The sequence below is a fragment of the Mauremys reevesii genome, unplaced genomic scaffold, assembly GCF_016161935.1.
Source record: "Mauremys reevesii isolate NIE-2019 unplaced genomic scaffold, ASM1616193v1 Contig115, whole genome shotgun sequence".
NCBI classification, from domain to species: Eukaryota; Metazoa; Chordata; order Testudines; family Geoemydidae; genus Mauremys; species Mauremys reevesii.
Genome location: NW_024100733.1, coordinates 56434 through 74575, shown reverse-complemented (window position 1 = coordinate 74575; position 18142 = coordinate 56434). Strand labels below are relative to the sequence as shown.

The 18142-nt window shown below is 40.2% G+C and overlaps 1 pseudogene; it reads right to left on the bottom strand.

Annotated features, from left to right (window-relative positions):
* Positions 1-8887: 8887 nt before the first annotated feature.
* Positions 8888-18142, bottom strand: part of LOC120392772 — a 41366-nt pseudogene continuing 32111 nt past the window's right edge.

Below are 18142 nucleotides of genomic sequence, written 5' to 3'. Positions count from 1 at the left end.
CTGACCCAGCTGTCCCAGCCCGCTCCGTGTCAGCCTGAGCCACCTCAACCCCTGAGTCATCCTAGGCCATGCTGATGGGCATGCTGGCTGGCCAGCCCAAGCCACCCAAGTTAGCCCGACCCCCACTTGCTGGCCCTAGCCGCCCCGGGCCGCACCGGCTGGCCCAGCTCCTGGCCACCGGCCAAACTGCAGCCATGGCTGGAGTTGAGCCTCTCCCGGCTTCAGGGTGGGTGGGCAGAGCATGAGCAGGACCACAGGCTGGGTCTACGATACCTACTGCCCCTGTTTGAGTCTGCTGACCTGGCCTCTGAGCCTCGCTGCCACAGGTTGTGTGCAGACGTACCCGCAGAGTCTGAGTTTTCACTAAGTATAAGCTCTTAAGAAGGGAAAGGAGTTTTAGTCAGGCCACTTAAAACTCTCTGCTTTTGTTAATACCTATTTAATTTGTTAAAAACGAATGACCAGTGGCTCCTATTGTTTCGGCTCTCTATTCCATAAAGGAGCATAACTGCTTTTTCATTTATCCTGGACGCGAAGTGGCTGTTATGCCCACCTGCTTCAACAAGGTTTGTCCCAACCCCCACCTTAACAGGTCTACCTCTGCCTACTCTTACACCTCTCCCAGGTCCTCCAGCCAAACCAGATTTTACACTCCACATATTTCTAAGTTTAAAAACTTGGAGAGAAAAATTGTGCTTATGAAACTGCTCGAGTCTGTCAACCTGGCCTCTGAGCCTAGCTGCCACAGGCTGCTGCTTGCTGTGTAGATGTACCCTGAGAGCCTGATTAGTTAGAACCATTTTTAACCATTTTTAATCAAACTAAGTTTAAAGGTGGTCTTCCATCTTCTACAGTTCAATGTCACATTTGTTAAGCAACACCCTCCCCCACTTTTCCACTTCTTACATGCCATGCAAACTCATCTCAACTACACACAGTATCTCCTGCAGCAAATACAAATGTCCCACCTGAACTTCACTGCAGTACTTTGCACTGATCAACAAGAGGCACTGTATGATCACTTGAATTGCTTCAGCAATGTTACATCTCAGTGGGGCAAGGGGTATCCAGATGGTATTTCAGTGAGGGCAAGTAAGAAGGTAGCCCTCACATCTGTGTCAACTAAGGGCCAAATTCCCTACTTTCCATAAGACAAAGCCCAAAATGCATTGGAAACACTACATATCAACGTATGTGTGGGAGTAGAGGGCAAGATATATACAGCCTGCATAGGGTAGTCAGCAACTTCCTGTGTGATGTAGAGAACTGCTCTGAAATGGCTCCCAATATAGGAATGCAGAGAAGGGCACTATGGGCAGACTGGGAAGTGGCAGGGTTATGGCTAATAAGTCTATGCTCAGTATGGATTCCAAAACCCCACAACGACAGAAGGAGAGAGGCAGTGGGTCACTTCTTTCAACCCAGAATAAAAAATCTCTTTGGCAACAATGTCTGGAGAAAAATTTACTGATAAAGAACCTGGGTTCTATTCCCAGGTCTGCTATGAGCTCGCTAGGTGCTTAGGTAAATCATTTCCCGTCTGTGCCACAGTTCCCACTCTGTAAAATGTGGATAATGATACTGAGCTACCACGTAAAGTGCTGTGAAAAGCACTATATAAAAGAGTTGGGTAGTATTATTATTATTTCTAACAGGAAAGAAGGTGACGTTTGCTCTGAGGGTATGTCTACATTGCAATTAGACACCCATGGCTAACTTGTGCCAGGTGATTTGGGCTTGCGGGGCTCGAGCTAAGGGGTTGTTTAACTGTGGGGTAGATGTTCCAGGTTGGGGTGCAGGCTCCAGCCTGAACCCAAATGGCTATACCGCAATTAAACAGCCCCTTAAGCCCAACCCCTGTGAGCCTGATTCAGTTGGCATGGTGCAGCTGCAGGTGTCTAATGGCAGTGCAGACATACCCTTAGAGTCGTTTCTTCCTTTTCACTTTGACTGGACAAACACCACAGAACAAATAAGACTGGCAACATTATTGGCAAAATCTTATGACTTTAAAAGATATCTGTGTCCTCTAGTATCAGAGGGGTAGCCGTGTTAGTCTGGATCTGTAAGAGCAGCAAAGAATCCTGTGGTACCTTATAGACTAACAGACGTTTTGCAGCATGAGCTTTCGTGGGTGAATACCCACTTCGTCGGATCCGACGAAGTGGGTATTCACCCACAAAAGCTCATGCTGCAAAACGTCTGTTAGTCTATAAGGTGCCACAGGATTCTGTGTCCTCTAGGTGCACAGATGCACGTAACAGCAAATTACAGCATATTGGTATTATTGCAGCATCTATATCTACATGGTCCCTAGCATTTGGTACTATAAAAGCACCTTAGCATATGCTTTTCATCTCTAGCTAATCCACTCCTGGATTTGCTTTTCTCCAGACTGCAGCTTTTTGTGAGAAATACATAATGTACACTGATAATTCATCATCAGAACAAGCTGTCACTTTAATGATGTATTCATGTGATATATCATCATATATAGTGAAGCATACTGATGTAATCCAAAGCCAATGCTGTCCAGGGAAGGAAAAATGGCGGAGGAGATTTAATAACCTGACCTAAAGAGGAGTCAGTTATATTCAGCATCTGGAAACTTACCTTTGCAGCATACAACAGTGTAGAAATGTTGGCACATAATGAGAGTAGCTTCTTGTAATATTTCTGGCATTTCATCACCAAATATTCAAACCAGTGCAGATTAATTCTACGGTCCAAAGCAGAAGCAAACAGTTAACTGGACAATAGACTTGAGAATTAGAGGAATATGTTTTATGTCCAAATTCATCTTTAGCAGTGTTCCAACTTTAAGCTGTTTAAAATGGACAAACCTAGTGAAATGTTTTTGTCATGTTGGACATTAAAATGATTATAAAGTTTTAATATATAACTATTAGACAGATTATTATTATTAATAATACTTAAGAAAATATCTTCAACGTATTCAGCATAAACTTATTCAACTGATCTAAAAAAGGTATTTTGCCAAATATAAGAAAAAGTACATGGGGCAAGTACATAGGCTCCTCAGTTGACAGATGTCTAAATAAATGTGGCCTGATGGGAGCTACTGGTGTCCAGCATCCTTTAAAAATCAGGCTTTTATTTAGATGCCTAAATATGGATTTTAGAAGTCTAACTTTAGGCACCCAAGTATGAAATTTCTGGAATTGACTATGTTTACAACTCTATCTCAGGGAATTCTTGTTGCTGTTGAGGCCTGATCCTGGGAGTTAGGCCACCAGGATTCAAAATGTTGGTCTATGAGTGATATTGAGTATATTGTATTTACTTGACTTTCACATACACCACTGTACATTTGTACATTTGGTTTGTGTATTTCAGTCTGCAGTTGCACAGATACACAGGAAAGGACTGCTGGGACCTTCTTCCAACCAGCTATTGAGATCCTAGAGACATTCAAAGGAAAGGTGGTTTATGCGATAATGAAATGGATTAAGCATCATACTAATCACATTTGTGATCCAAAAAAGACATAATCAGAAGACAGCCATGAAAATATGCTTATTGTTTTTGAGGACATTTCTCTTTCATAAAGTGAGCTGTTAAATTAAATATGGACAACATGAATCATTCCATGTTGTTTCCAGTTCTGGAATCCTGTAGAGATAATTATCACCAAAGTAATGTATGGCAGTTTAATCCTTGGCCCTTTAAATTCCAGGGATCCAAACAAATGTCCAGGCTCAATGATGATAATTCCTCTGGATGCATCAAAACCAGCTGTTGCCAAAACTTCAGACATCACAGAGGGGAAATCATGCTTCCACAATGTGGGAACACCACATGTCTGTGTGCAAGAGCTCACTGCACAAGCTCTCCAGTTTGTTTTATTAAAGTCTTATTCCTTTCTCATTCACTAGTTTGTTATTTAATGAACCCCAAGACTGTTACATCTTTTACTTCATCTTTCACAGTGAATGTAGATTAGTCAATTTAATCTTTGTTTCCATTTAGTTTCTCTTTCTGCGCTCATGCACTACACATTCTTCCAATGACTGATTGCAAACAAACTATGTGGGGAACATTTATATCCCAAACAAACCACGTGATGTACGTGAAATAAGGCCTGGGCTATAAACTGAATGTTGAAGAAGAAAGAAATCTTGAATAACCAACTACAAAAGTTACTGAATGAGGCTGTGTCCTGTGTAAAAATAGCATGTGATCATGTAATTAAAGCCTGCATCATAATGCATATGCACAAGGGGACTGAATTAACTTTGCACAGAGAAACTTAAATTTGGCATTTCCTAACTTTTGAATGTTTTACTTTGCAACCTTAACATTATTTTAACAGTTTTTCTAGCTGTAATTATATTTGTTAAGAGACAGAACAATACCTGAAACTTACACAGAAATTACAGTGGAAATACCACAGGTAAGATTAAATATGGTAAAAAAAATAAGAAGAGAGGTTTAATGAATGGATCAGAGCTTGTTTTACCCATGGTCATAAAATACCTTGAAAGTAAAAGTGTAGCGCAGTCTTGTTCCTTAAGTACTTGTTTATCTGTGTGAGAGGTCAGGGATGCTGGAACAATTTGTATCGTGGGGGTGCTGAGAGCCATTTAACCAAACTGTAAACCCTGTATATGATGCAAGCACTTCAAACCAGGGGGTGCAACAGCATCTCTAGTTCCAGCGTTTATGTCAGAGATGCTACTTCTGTTCTACCATATCCCCAGAAATAAGTATTTTTCAATTTGTAGGACTGACTGACAAGGCAAAAATGGTTATTAGTGCATCAAACTGCATCTCTGCTAACCATCATCACTGCCTGAACTGACCACTCTTTGCTGCCGGTACAATGACAGAATATTATTCATTTTTGTGCTAGCACATCTTTCCCACAATTCTCCTTGGAGATTTGGTACTCCTGAAAAGAATAAGAGAATATGAATTCACTTCAGCACTTCTGTTTAAGCAGAAAATGTCAGAGAAGATACAAATAGAACCCACACAGTAATAAATAATCTCATTTGTTCAAAATCAAATGAGTCTGTACCTCCCATTAATCAGAGTTATTGATCCAGAAGAGAACTATGCAAGACAAACCTCTCTTTGATAACTTTTAAAGCCCTTTAAGTTGCACATCACATACAAGGCAAGAATGCCTAAAGCCTAAAGTCCACCTAAACCAGTCCACCTGCAAATGTAAGAAATAGATCATGTGATATTTCACACCCAAAGTGTGATCCTGGCTCAGTGCTTCAAAGAAGGGGGAGGGGAAACAACCAAACAAAAGACAAAGCTAGATTCCTTTCTTAAATGTGCCCTAAAGAGAAGCTTTTTCCCCACTAATCCAAATTTGTCAATCACTCTAACTCTGTACAATCTACTAGTAACCAATTCTATAAGTTTCCATATATTGAAAGAATAATGGAAACATTTGTTTATCCTCACCACACCCTTGTGGTAGATAAATACAGATATCTCCATTTACAGAGAGGAGTGGCTGCAAAGTAACACGTAGCAAGTTGGTGACAGAGCCAGAATTAGACTCTGGACTTCCTAACTCCCATGATGGCTTGCATCTGCATGTTGCATCTGAGCAAGAACTTCTCAAAAGGCAGTACCACCCCCACATTTGGCGTTAATCAAACTCTACACTCTCATAATTCTGTTATTTTCAATTCTATATTTACCATAAAGTTTTCTAAATCTTGAAAAGTACCCGTTGAAGTAAGACTTGTCTATTGATCACCCTTTACAAATATTGGTTATGCTTTTAATAAGCTCATACCAGTTTTATTCAGGATCACATTTGGACCTAATCTACACAGTTGAAAGTGAGCTAATAATAAAGTTTCTTTGAAGGCGGTGAGAACTTTGCTTCACTGAGGACTCCAGGATAGGGCTCCGACTGTTCACTTTTTAAAGATTAAGGTCGGTTTCACATAGAGACTTGCCCAAATAAAGTAGCAAAAGTTTACCTTCACTGGTCAAGGTGCTGAACCTGATTCTTGTCTGTTAATTTAAACAGCAAAAATTAAAGTTGAAAAAAATTGCATTGTCCTGGTACTTATTTAGCGTGGAAACCACTTTATGCAGTAACCATAGGATCTAGAGGACAGTTTATACATTTCAGACAATCAGCCTTGACTTTCCTGTTGATCTTCAGAACCTTGAAAATATATTGAAAGCAATGTGAAAACATAAAGAAGAATATTGACACTATCAAGGACAGAGAAATCCAGAGTGAGCTGCAGAAGGAAAACAACCTTCTGAAGTATCATTGAAAGCAGGATGTTCCACATTCACTGGAAGTCTACTTACAAGACTTGACATTTACATAATTCCTCGGACAACAAAAGTAAGAGACTATAAATTAAACAATGCTGATGTTATCTCACTGAAATTTGATGCAGAGGAAACATAAGGTTCAAGTATCAAGATATTTTATTCTTATGTCCCCTCTTCATAGAATCCAAGCTTTCAAACAAAAGACAAATTCTACTCTCAGTTCCACTCATGTACTTTCAAAGCAACTCGATGAACATGATTTACACTGAATCTACATCAATGCAGCTGAGAGTAGATTGAGTGACATTTGTATTAAAAAGATGGACAAACAAGAGGCAAATTTGGCCCATAACATTGGTGCAAATTAAGACTGTGCAGAGTGGAAAGAGGGCACAAGGGGTTTCCCCCGTTTGCACATGTGTGTGTAGGGGCCAGACTTAGTGTGGCAGGGGAGTGCTGGTATTGTGCTAGGCGGCAGCCAGTGTCACAGCTGGTGCTAGTATCTTCAGAGAAGGCAGGGAAAGGCAGAATGATGGTGGAGCTGTGGCCTTTTCCCACCTTTGCACCAGCTAAAATAGTGACTGGGTGCAGAGGCAAGTGTATGCTGCACTGAGCAAAATAGCTTACAATGCAGATTTTACAACAACAGTAAAGAAGCCATTTAAATAATCTGGCCAGACCCAAACTCTTTATATATCTTTACACAGTAATGCAATTTATTTAGGCAATATCATTTAGAATTACAGTGTGAACGGTAAGTGTATTTAGAAGAATAAATTATTGTAATAATATTCTTGAATTTAAAAATAACTAGTGCTCAGATAAAAATAATTTTGTTGACTATATGATCACTTTATATTTAAGTGATTAGTATACAAGTGCTTTGTATTTTCTCTTCAGTGTTAGCATTTTTAATGGCTAAATGTACATTGCTACACATTTAGTATATATGGAAACAGTGAGCAGAATGGTTAAACAACATTTTACAGTGTTAACAGTTATACAAAAAAATGGGCCAAATTGTAATCTCATTTTCAACAGTGCCAATCCAGAGACATTCCATTGAACCCAAGGGCGATACTCTGGACTGTACAGTTGTGTGAGAGCAGAACTTGACTCAGTCGGTATTGAATCCTTATTATTAATCAGTATTTGATTCCAAAATACGAACATGTAAAACTGTATGTATCCAGGAGCAGATTAAGACATGATCAAACTGGGCCACATATTCTGAAGTACCAGCAATACCAGCCACTCCTGGATTCTGTTTGCTAGCAACCCTTTCCTCTCTGTCCTCTCCATCCTCTTCCTCGGAAAAAAAATTCCTCTACCGGACACCCCATAGGTTTGCACCTCACTTTCCACACAGGAACCCCTCCTCCCGCAAATGTGAATTCAACTCTTCCCCATCCAGCACAGCTTCCTGCCACTAGAGAGCTGTTTCATGACCCTGATTTTGTGCCCCAGTAGCAGGCCATATTTCAATCAAACTGTAATCACAGACATCTGGAGTTCAGGTAAGTTTTAAATGTTCACCATCAGGCTGGAGAAAGGTGAACACCCCCAGCGAGGCATGGAGGCAGCAGAAAGACAAATGACTCCAGAAACAAGTTGAGGAGGCTGAGAGGGGAGACTACAAAGATCAGACAGGGAGGGAAGACTTGTATTTCAATATATAAAATGAAATAACAGACATAATGTTCAGAAATTATCCGCTGTTTCCTTCTGAGGCTCTCATGATATTAAAAGGTCGTTAGCACGGTTTTAAATACTACAGACTTTTACATTTAGGAGACTCCTGGGCATTAGTACAATAAATAATGGGGATTTTGATTTGAAAAGAAAGGCAAAAGGTCGTCATACACCATTGCATTACTCTAGTTTGACATCTAGGTAACTCCACAGATTTCAGAGGAGTAACACTCCTATAAAATTGGTGTCACACTGTGGTGATTCAGGATCAAGTGTTTTATTTTTACCTTTTCTCTTTCTCTCCTTTGGGAGGCCCCACTTTCTGGCTGCAGCCTGATATTGAAGGGATTAGATTTCAGAGGATGACAGCTCTGAAGGCATTTAGCAGCAGCCTGAGATAATCTGTCACCTGCTTCCCCTTCACCAGCAGGGTGATCCAGACCCTGAGAAAGCAAGGGAGCTACTTAGAGGAATTTGCTGGGGTACTACAGACACAACTGCTGGGAGATTGGGGAAGGAATTGATTGCTAATAGGTCCCTTCAAAAGGGCTGACTCCAGCCCTACTCCCTTCTTCCTCACCTCCCTACAGCGGGCTTGTATGGCTGTCCCATGTCCTCCCTATCCTAATTACTATCCCACCTATCCCCTACTCCTGCTGTGCTCCTGGCTTCCTGCTCAGCTGCCTCCTATTCCTGGCTCCAATGCTTTTAGAAGCTTTTCTTCCAGTCCTTTCCTGTCTCCTCTCCACTCATTCAAATTGGGGGAGGAGGGTGTCACTAGCTATAGTAGAATATCCCCAACACTTCTCCTGCTTCCTTCAGTGGTTCCCTTGCCTTGCCAGAATTTGGATATCCCTCCTGGACTAGAAGGCAGCAGGCAGCACAATGCCCTCCAGCCGCAGCTGATCACTTTTGGAGCTGTCAGCTCCTACTGTCTGCAAACAGGATCCAAGCCCTACATCATGGTCCTGGAGACAGAAAGTGAGGCCACCTAGGGGAAAGAAAGTTGAAAATAAAATAACTTAAATATTTTATTCATTGATGAAAAATACACAAACAATTATATTTCTAGTGCCCAGGATCTTCCTGCATTTGAAAAGTATCCTCAGATAGCAGAGCTGCACTTTAACAATTACTAATGTTGTGGCTATGACACCAGAATCCCCTGATGCAACTGCAGCCCTAAGATATAGTGCATAGTTGGAGATACATTATTCTTTACATTATTAATTTATATAGCACTGTAGGTGCTCGTGGTATTTTAAATTAATAAACATACAAATAAAAAAAGTTTCTTGCCCCAATAATGACAATGTAAAGGATACATTCTGCAATTCTTACCTAGGCAAAACTTCAACTGAAGCATATTTCAATAGGGGGTTTGCTTGAGTAAAAATTGCAGAATGGGATCTTAAGAAGGTCAAAAAGAAACAGTAAAAGAAACACAATATAACATCAAAAACACTTTATAACCATGTAACTATAAGTCTACTGAAATTATGTTAGTTGAATGGGCAAGATAGATTTATTATCATTTTAATTTAAAAACTTTGTTAAAACACAATCAACAAGAATAGGTAATAAAAGGAGCACTTTTAAAGCCTGCTGAAAAGCAGCTTTCCAATACTGTAAAGCTACTGTAAGACAAATGTTCTTTTAAGATGGATACTGTAAGACAAATGTTCTTTTAAGAATTTCAGGCAATCAAAATTTCATGGTAGAAAAGATATTATGAGGTGGCATTCTCGGTGAATCAGGAACAGGCTCGCCTGTGAAGGCAGTAAACCGATACTCCTGCTGAAGTTCTTGTTTTACTTGTGCTAGCTCAGCCTGAAGCTTTTCCACCTATGATAAAAAATAAAATAAAATCACCAGAAAAAGTTTTTTAAAAGTCTAATTTATTATCTGATTAATATTATATAATTAACTGAAGAAGGAACTGCAGAGATTTATTGGGCCAGGTTTTCAGCAGCATGTCTAAACGTCTTCTATTTGCATGCATGCAAAACTGCCTACACACATCCATGCACCTACACTTTGCAGGTAGAACACCTGTGTATACACTTAAAACAAGAGTTTGCAACCACAAAAGTCAAACATGGATTTGCAGGAGCACAAACAGGTTTTGCCAGGGCTGCCCAGAGGGTGGGGGGCGGGGGAGTGGGGCAGTTTGCCCCAGGCCCTGGGCCCTGCAGGGGCCCCGCGAGCCCTGGCCTGGCAGTGGTCTGGGTCTTCGGTGGTGGGGAGCCAAAGATGCAGAGTGACTGAAAGGCCCCCCGCCGTCAAAATGCTGCCGAAGACCCGGACCACCGCCAGCTGAGTACAAGCGCTGCAGCTCCCCCACTTTGCCCCAGTCCCCCTGAATCTTCTGGGCAGTCTTGGTTTTTGCACCTGCAAAGGATGGGTGCAAGTATGTGCATAGGCAATTTTGTATGCACACAAATAGAGGCGATGGCTGAAAATCAGGCCTATAACGATATGCATGATGCTTGTTAACAATAAATGTACTTCTAGGTATTTTAATCCTCACACTGATACATACATTTATTCCTTTACCAGTCTAAGAAAAAGCAAGATTCATATTCCTACATATACATTAGTCTTTAAATTGTAGTAAATCCTGAATTTTGGAGGAAATTCATGGTAATGTTATAAATCTTCATAAAGTTTTTCATTCTTTAAAGATAGTACTTCACTTTTCGATAACATTTTCTTCCCTTTTGCTATTAAGCACATCTTGAATTTTGTAAAGTGTAATGAAATGGATGGTTTTAATATGCCAGTGTAATACATCTGTGGGTTTCACAAATTCATAGACTCTCATCTTGCAAAGAATTATGCACACACTTAATCTACAAAGTTTATAGTGAAGTACATGCGTAAATCTTAGCAGGATTGGGACCTTGGTAACCTATTCCAAAATAGTCTTATAAAAAACCTTTAAAAAATTAAACTAAATATATGTAGAAACTTGGAAAATGAACTATTTGACTTAAATCAGCATATAGCAATCCCTTACATAAATGAACAAACAGACAATCTGGAGTTGCAGAATAGGTCACTGGTTAAAGAATTGATTTGGAACTGCTGGATTTTACTGAATACAGAAAACAAATTTAAAAATACAGTAGTCTAAATGAAAAATAGAGGCCTATTTTAGCAAGAAGCATCTCATTTTGATTTTAGCTAACATGATATTACTTATTACTTTGTTTCATTGTTAGAGAGTAGTGGTAGGAAGAAAAAAAATCAAAATATTTTTTCTGCCAAGTTGGTCTGTACAACATAGACTGAAATAAGATTTTATGATGTTGAAAAATGGAATTTCACAACTAAATTGACTTTAATGGGAGTGCTGCATACATGGCATTTTTGACAATCGGGCTACTTATTTAGATGTCTAAATATGGACTTCTAAATCCATATTTTAACTGTAGATTCCCATTTCTGAAAATTTTGGATTTCACCAAATGACAATCATAGAGCAGCTTGCACAGCACATGGTACTTCCTATAATATCAAAATGTCTACATCACTTGTAGTTGCATTCACCTTTTACCATCTATTATGTCTTTTTTGGACTCTTTCCTCTATCTTGTTCAAGATTTTAGCTTCAATCTTAATGAAACTGCAACTTTCTATACACAATTGTTGAATTATTCAATAATAATCTTAATGTAAAGAGACCAAAGTCAAATGTGAAATTAGTACTTTTAATACAAAGTGTTTGGTGCCTGAGGATTTGATCAAATTCAATCAATGACTGAATTAAGTGGAAGGCACTATATGTCAAAGAGAAGCTATGATACTTACAGTTTCAAAGTCTTGTTTTGCTCTCTGCATTTCCTCTTGGGGTGTCCCTTTTGACTTTTTTCTTCTTTCTTTTATCATTTGTGTATGCTGTTTGATGCGTTGTTCCAATTCTTTTTCCCTGGAGGCACTGAATAAACAGGATAAAAATAGTTTTCCGGTTCTTTTATATTCATTGAACCTTTGCACTTCCAACCTAGTTTTAAACCTTTGCTGCATAGAAACATAATCAAGGGGAACAAAAACAAAAGTTCAGTTCTCTTTGCATTGGTTAATATGGAGTTGTGCAAATGCATTATGTTATACTCTTCAATTACATAATCACATACTATTTTATTCCACAAGGCCACAGCTCATTCAGCACACAGGATGGATGGTGCTCTAAGGATGAATCAGGATTATGTAGGCTGTTGTCTGTAGAAGTCCTGTCTCCTTTGTTGCAGAAGTTGGAAAGTGTGCAGTGAAAGAGGCAAGGGATTGCAGGAATAGAAAGGGTGGTTTCATAGTTCAAGCAGCTGAATGCTGCTCTAGAGAAATTAATTTGCCTCTGCCATAGAATTCCTATGTAATGCTGGTCAAGTCACTTAAACTAAAACTTTTAAAAGGTGGCCTATAACTTTGTGTTTGTCATTTTCTGGGTGCCCAGCTTGAGGCCTTGGGGTCTGATTGGCTAAGTGCTGGCAGCTGCAACTGAAGTCATAAGGAGCTGTGCTTTGAACATATAAAGTACTATGAAATGCTAAGTACTCTGAAAATTCAGGCTGTCGGTGCCTCAGATTGGACTCTCAAAATTAGTGGGCATTTTGATTTTAATTTCTCTGTGGCTCAGTTTTCTATCTGTAAAATGGAACTAATAATACCACCTCACCTCACAGTGGTGTTGTGAAAACAAATTCATTAAGGGTTTGTGAAGCACTGAAATACTATAGTGATGAGCACCAAATAGCCATCCATGAGGAAATTAGTAATTCTATCTTCAGAGCAGGGTTCGAATAGTGTGCAGTAGATAAGACATGGGACCACGCTCTGAACAATGAGGATAAAACAAACTATTTATTAGCTGATCATTTGGTGTCCATTCTGTGCACCAAATGAGGGAGGGGTTATATGGGGGAAAAAAAAGTGTGTGATTATGTAATTGAAGGCTGTCATGATGCATATGCATAAGAGGGTCAATTAAGGTTGCACAGGCAACCTTAATTCTGCCATTTCCTAATTTTTGAGTGCTTGACTTTGCAATGCAGTTTTTGGTGTGTAACTATATATAATTAAAATTAGTTTGAAGAACTTTTAAATAAAGATAAAAGAACTGAAGGCTTTAGAACTCTGAGGACCTTAATGCTATAGGAGCTTAGTTTCATAGCAGACTTAAAAATGACACTGGTTTCATTGTTTTATTGTTTCTTTGTTTTATTATACAGGAGCATTAGAATATATATGTATGTGGCTCAACCCCCTCCTGGGAGTTAATTACCATTTCATTAGATGATGCTGCAAGAGAGGGCAGCATAAACTGCCTGAACACAAAGGCCTAAGCGCGAGGGTAGAGTGGTGAATAATAGGAGAAATTGTATCTTCTTGAAGGCTTCCAGTAGTGAGGGAGGGAACTGAGAAGAAACACCCATGTTCCCAAAACATATGTATGTGAAGATGGGCTGTGAAGAAAGTGCAGAAGTAGCTGGTCTGAAAGGAAGACGTGCAGGGGAGCACTGCTGGGCAGGTCAGAGCAGCAAGCAAATGAAGTTTAATGAAACATTGCAGGAAGAATGCTAAAGAAACATTGGAAGCTGCTACTGCACTCTGACCAAGCTGAGCAGTTGAGCAATGTACAGCATGCACAGACTGCATTCCAAATCCAAAGTATTGCCCACAACTGCCAAAGAAAGTTGTGACGGCCTGAATGTCAGAGGAATATTACAACTCAGTCCCACAGAGGGAAAAAACCGGCAATTATTTACAAAGACCTGTCAAAGTTTAGTACCAACAGCATAAAATACAAGAATAGGATTTAAATATTAATAATTATTGAGTAAACCTATTTGTTGTAGTTTTCCTTTACACTTGATTGAATGAACAGATGGGCCAGGCTGTAACTGTAGTAACTATAACCATATCTCTTCCTCATTACTCCAGGGTACAGCACAGTGTACTTGTAATTAAGGCTGGTAACAGTAGTTCTTGATTTAAGTAAACCTGTTCGGTAGTTTTCCCCTGGAATAGTATCTATCAGTAAGGATGGCAAACTGCACATTAGTCATAATATAGTTGCACATTTCAGGTCAGTTAATCCTCCTATTTAACTGCATACCAGAAGCTTATATACTAACTGCTAACTGTACAAACCTGGAGTGCGCCAGCATGCTTTCTATTTAAAAAAAAATGGATACAAATAAAATAAAAGTCAATAAAATAAAATCACCTGAAGTTTTTCCAAAACTGGAACCTGGTGTTTTTTTGAGATTAAGAAAAAATAGCTTACCTTTGGGGTTTGTTCTCATTCTCACACTCTTCAATGGGTTGGGGCTGGACTAGAACTAGAAAGTTCTGTTACTCCCATAAGACAGCTGTGTTTTTAAGAGATTTTCCAGTCTGCTTCACAGACCAAAGTAATTCAAATAAGCATGCAACATTTCATCCCAATTGAACCTTTTGAGATTTGGCTATCAATTAGTTGGGATTCTTTCAGCCCCGATGACAGATAACAAGGACCACTTACATTCAATTCCTGTCCAGTTCTCTGGCCCACATTCATTGCCTTAACATGTACAAAGATAGGTGCATTAAGCTTGGTCTACACCAGGAACTTATGTCGATATAACCATGTTGCTCAGGGGTGTGGATTTTCCACGACATAGTTATACCAACCTAACCCGCAGTGTAGATGGTGCTATGTTGATAGGAGGCCTTCTCCAGTGATCCTCACTACCACATCTTGGGGAGGTGGAGTACCTATGGTGACTGGAGAAGCTCTCCTGTTGGCATAGTAGTGTCTTCACTAAGTGCTACAGCAGCACAGCTGCGCCATTGCAGTTGTGCTGCTGCAGCACTGTAAGTGTACACAAGCCCTTAGTTCATTATCATTATTATTATGACAACATGCTATTGCAGTTGCACTATACATGAAGGATTCTGAAATGGATGCAGCTCAGATGCAGATCCAGTTGTGAAGAGAGAAAACTGTCCTTTTCATGAACCATTTTTAGCCGTTAAGAACTAGTTTTTATTTTTTTACTATGAGGGTTTATTTTGTTCTATAAAGATGAGGGATGTTTCTGTTATGTGGAACAGCAAAGCAATCTATTTATGTCTTCACATTAATAAAAGAGAAGGATGCCCCCCACAGTGTTTTCTAGGAACAAATTTTAAAGTTTATGGTATTTGTTACTAACCTTGCAGCTTCAGCTTCTCTTATAGAATTTACTTTCAACATTCTTCTCACATGTTCACTTTTTTCAGGTGTGCGTTCCTTTAGGTTTTCACACCCTTCTCTCGTATTGTGATAATTGATGTTATCAGTAGCATATGGTGCACTTTTTGATATCTATAAGAAAGTGCAACATAACATGGAACTGGCACATTTCATAGAACGGCATCATCAATTAAAAGCTACAGGGAAACCCCGCTATAACGCGCCCCGCAATAACGCGAATTCAGATATAAGGCGTCATAAGGTGGCTCCGGCCGCCCCAAGCAAAAAAAAAAAAAAAAAAAAAAGCGGCCAGAGTGCCGCAGAAGTGCAAAAAAGAAAAAAAAAAAAAAAGCGGCCGGAGTGCCGCGGAAGTGCAAAAAAGAAAAAAAAAAAAAAGAAAAAAACTGCCAGAGCACCACCGAAGCGCTAATATTGTAGAAACATTTCCATATTTTTACTCCTCTTTTAATTTATTACGAAAATTATTTCATTACTACAAGAAGAGGATTATCTACAGTGTTCAGTGCACCAAGAATCAAGACCGTGAGAAGAAAGGTTTGATTTAAACAACATCTCTTATGGATTATTTTGTCTATGATAAGGAAATTAAATAATTGCAGGGGAGATTTTCAAAGGCACAAAAGGCAGTTAGATACTCAACTCCCATTGTAAAGCAATTTCATGATACACCCAAGTCTAGGGTGACCAGATGTCCTGATTTTACAGTGATAGTCCTGATTCTTGGGGCTTTTTCTTATTTAGGCTCCTATTGCCCCCCACCCCCATCCTGATTTTTCACACTTGCTATTTGGTCAGCCTACCCAAGTCCCTTATGTGCACTGAAAATCTTCCCCTACAAGTGGAGTATACAGTATACATATATCCATAAAGGAAAGCTCTTTCACTCTCTAAAAATATAGGAAAGTTACTTACCATGTACAGTAACTGTAGTTCTTTGAGATGTATTGTCCACATGCAAATTCCACTGCTAGTGTGCAGGTGCCTTATGTGCTAGCAATCTGAGTTATTTTGGCCAGCAGCACCTATAGGGTGTGCATACACTCTTTATCCTCTATGAGGACATTCAGTTCCTTCTCACTGTAGCATCTCTTATAATAGGACTCCAAGGAAGAGGGGATGGAAGGGCAGGTTGCGGAACGTGCATATGGAGAACATATCTCAAAGAACTACAGTTACTGCACACAGTAAGGCCATAGTTACATTAGCACTTATGTTGGCAAAACTTTTGTGGCTCGGGTGTGAAAAAACCACAATGACTAACGCATGATGGCAGCCATTTCCATTGATCTAGCAGCCATATCTGCTGTACCAGTACTGCTTGGAGGCTCATTCTGGCTATGAGCTGGCCCTAATTAATAAGTGACATGAAGTCCTCATAATTGTTTTGGGAAAAGTTGTCGACAAATGAAAGCAGCCTCTTATGTATGCAAAAGTCATATCCAGCTAATATGGCCTGATAACTGGCTACACAGAATTGTATGTTTGCTGAGGAGTAGACTTTCCAGCCAAATAAATCTGGTCTCTTTGGCTCTTTTTCCTGTGGTGTGGATCTGAATTGTTTTGCCTATTCATTTGCTACTGTGACTACAAGGGAGGATGGGTTAGGATGCGTGTAAAAGAATTTTGCACCCATAGAAGGCACTTGATATTTCTTGTCTGGATGCCTGTGGGAGGTAGGTGGTGCCAAAGCAGGTGTCTGCCACAAAATTCTGTCTGGATGTATAATGTCCTCATTAACTGGGATCAGGGCCGCCCAGAGCAGGGGGTGGGAGGGCAAGTGGGGCAATTTGCCCCAGACCACACAGGGCCCCACGAGCCCTGGCCGAGAATCCTTCATTCGCTCTAGGTCTTCGGCGGCACTTTGGCGGCGGGTCCTTCAGTGTTGTCTGGCTTGGTTCCAGAAGAGTGGGTGCAGGGCCATTGAGGTAGACTGTGTTGGGGTTAGTGCCATTCTTTTTCCCAAGGTTCCATTTTCAAGTACCAGATGCTTTGGTGCTGTATGGTTGGAACAGGCTCAAGGCTGAGCTTCAGTGGGAACCATTCTGAACAGTGAAATCTCAATGCTCAGTGCTATAGGGAGGTTTTCTTATTAGAGGACACCTTGGTAGGTGACCTGCCCCTCGGTCTTCTAGCTCCCTGTGGTCTATCTGGGGATGATGCCATCATTGTAGTCACAATTTGAGTCAGAGCTCTTGAAGGCAAAGAGCCCACACTCTGACTCAAGAGGTCCCTGTACATGGGAGTCTAGTGAGCCCAGTTCAGAAGCAGGTCTCATTAACTTCGTCATTAGGAAGACCTGAAGGTGGGCTGCTCTGTCCTTTCTAGCTCAGTAGTTGAAGGACTTGCAAATCACACATTTACTGGGAATGTGCGATTTTCCCAGACAATAGAGGCACTTTGAGTTTCTGTCTGCATTTGGGATGCTCCTTTACACGAGAGGCAATGTTTAAACCCATACAAACCAGATGATGCTATACTGAATGGGTAAGTTCTCACAACTAAAGGTTTCAACAGACAACCAAACTACTAAAAACTACTAAAAAGACTAACTATACCATAAAACTAACTGTAAAACTATTAGCTAAAGCTATAAGGAAGGGATAGTCTCCATCTCTAACCCATGAGACAGGAAGAGGAACTGAATGGTAGTTGGCATGCCTTGTCCTTATATGCCCTGGCAGAGGAGCATGAAGACTGAAGAGCACATGCACACACTAAGGGTACTGCTGATCAAAAAGACTCCTACCGCTAATTAGGGTGACCAGACAGCAAGTGTAAAAAATCAGGATGGAGGTGGGGGGTAATAGGACCCTATATAAGAAAAAGACCCAAAAATCGGGACTGTCCTTATAAAATCGGGACATCTAGTCACCCTACCGCTAATGCACAAGGTGACTGTGCACCATCAGTGAAATGTGGATCTGGACAATT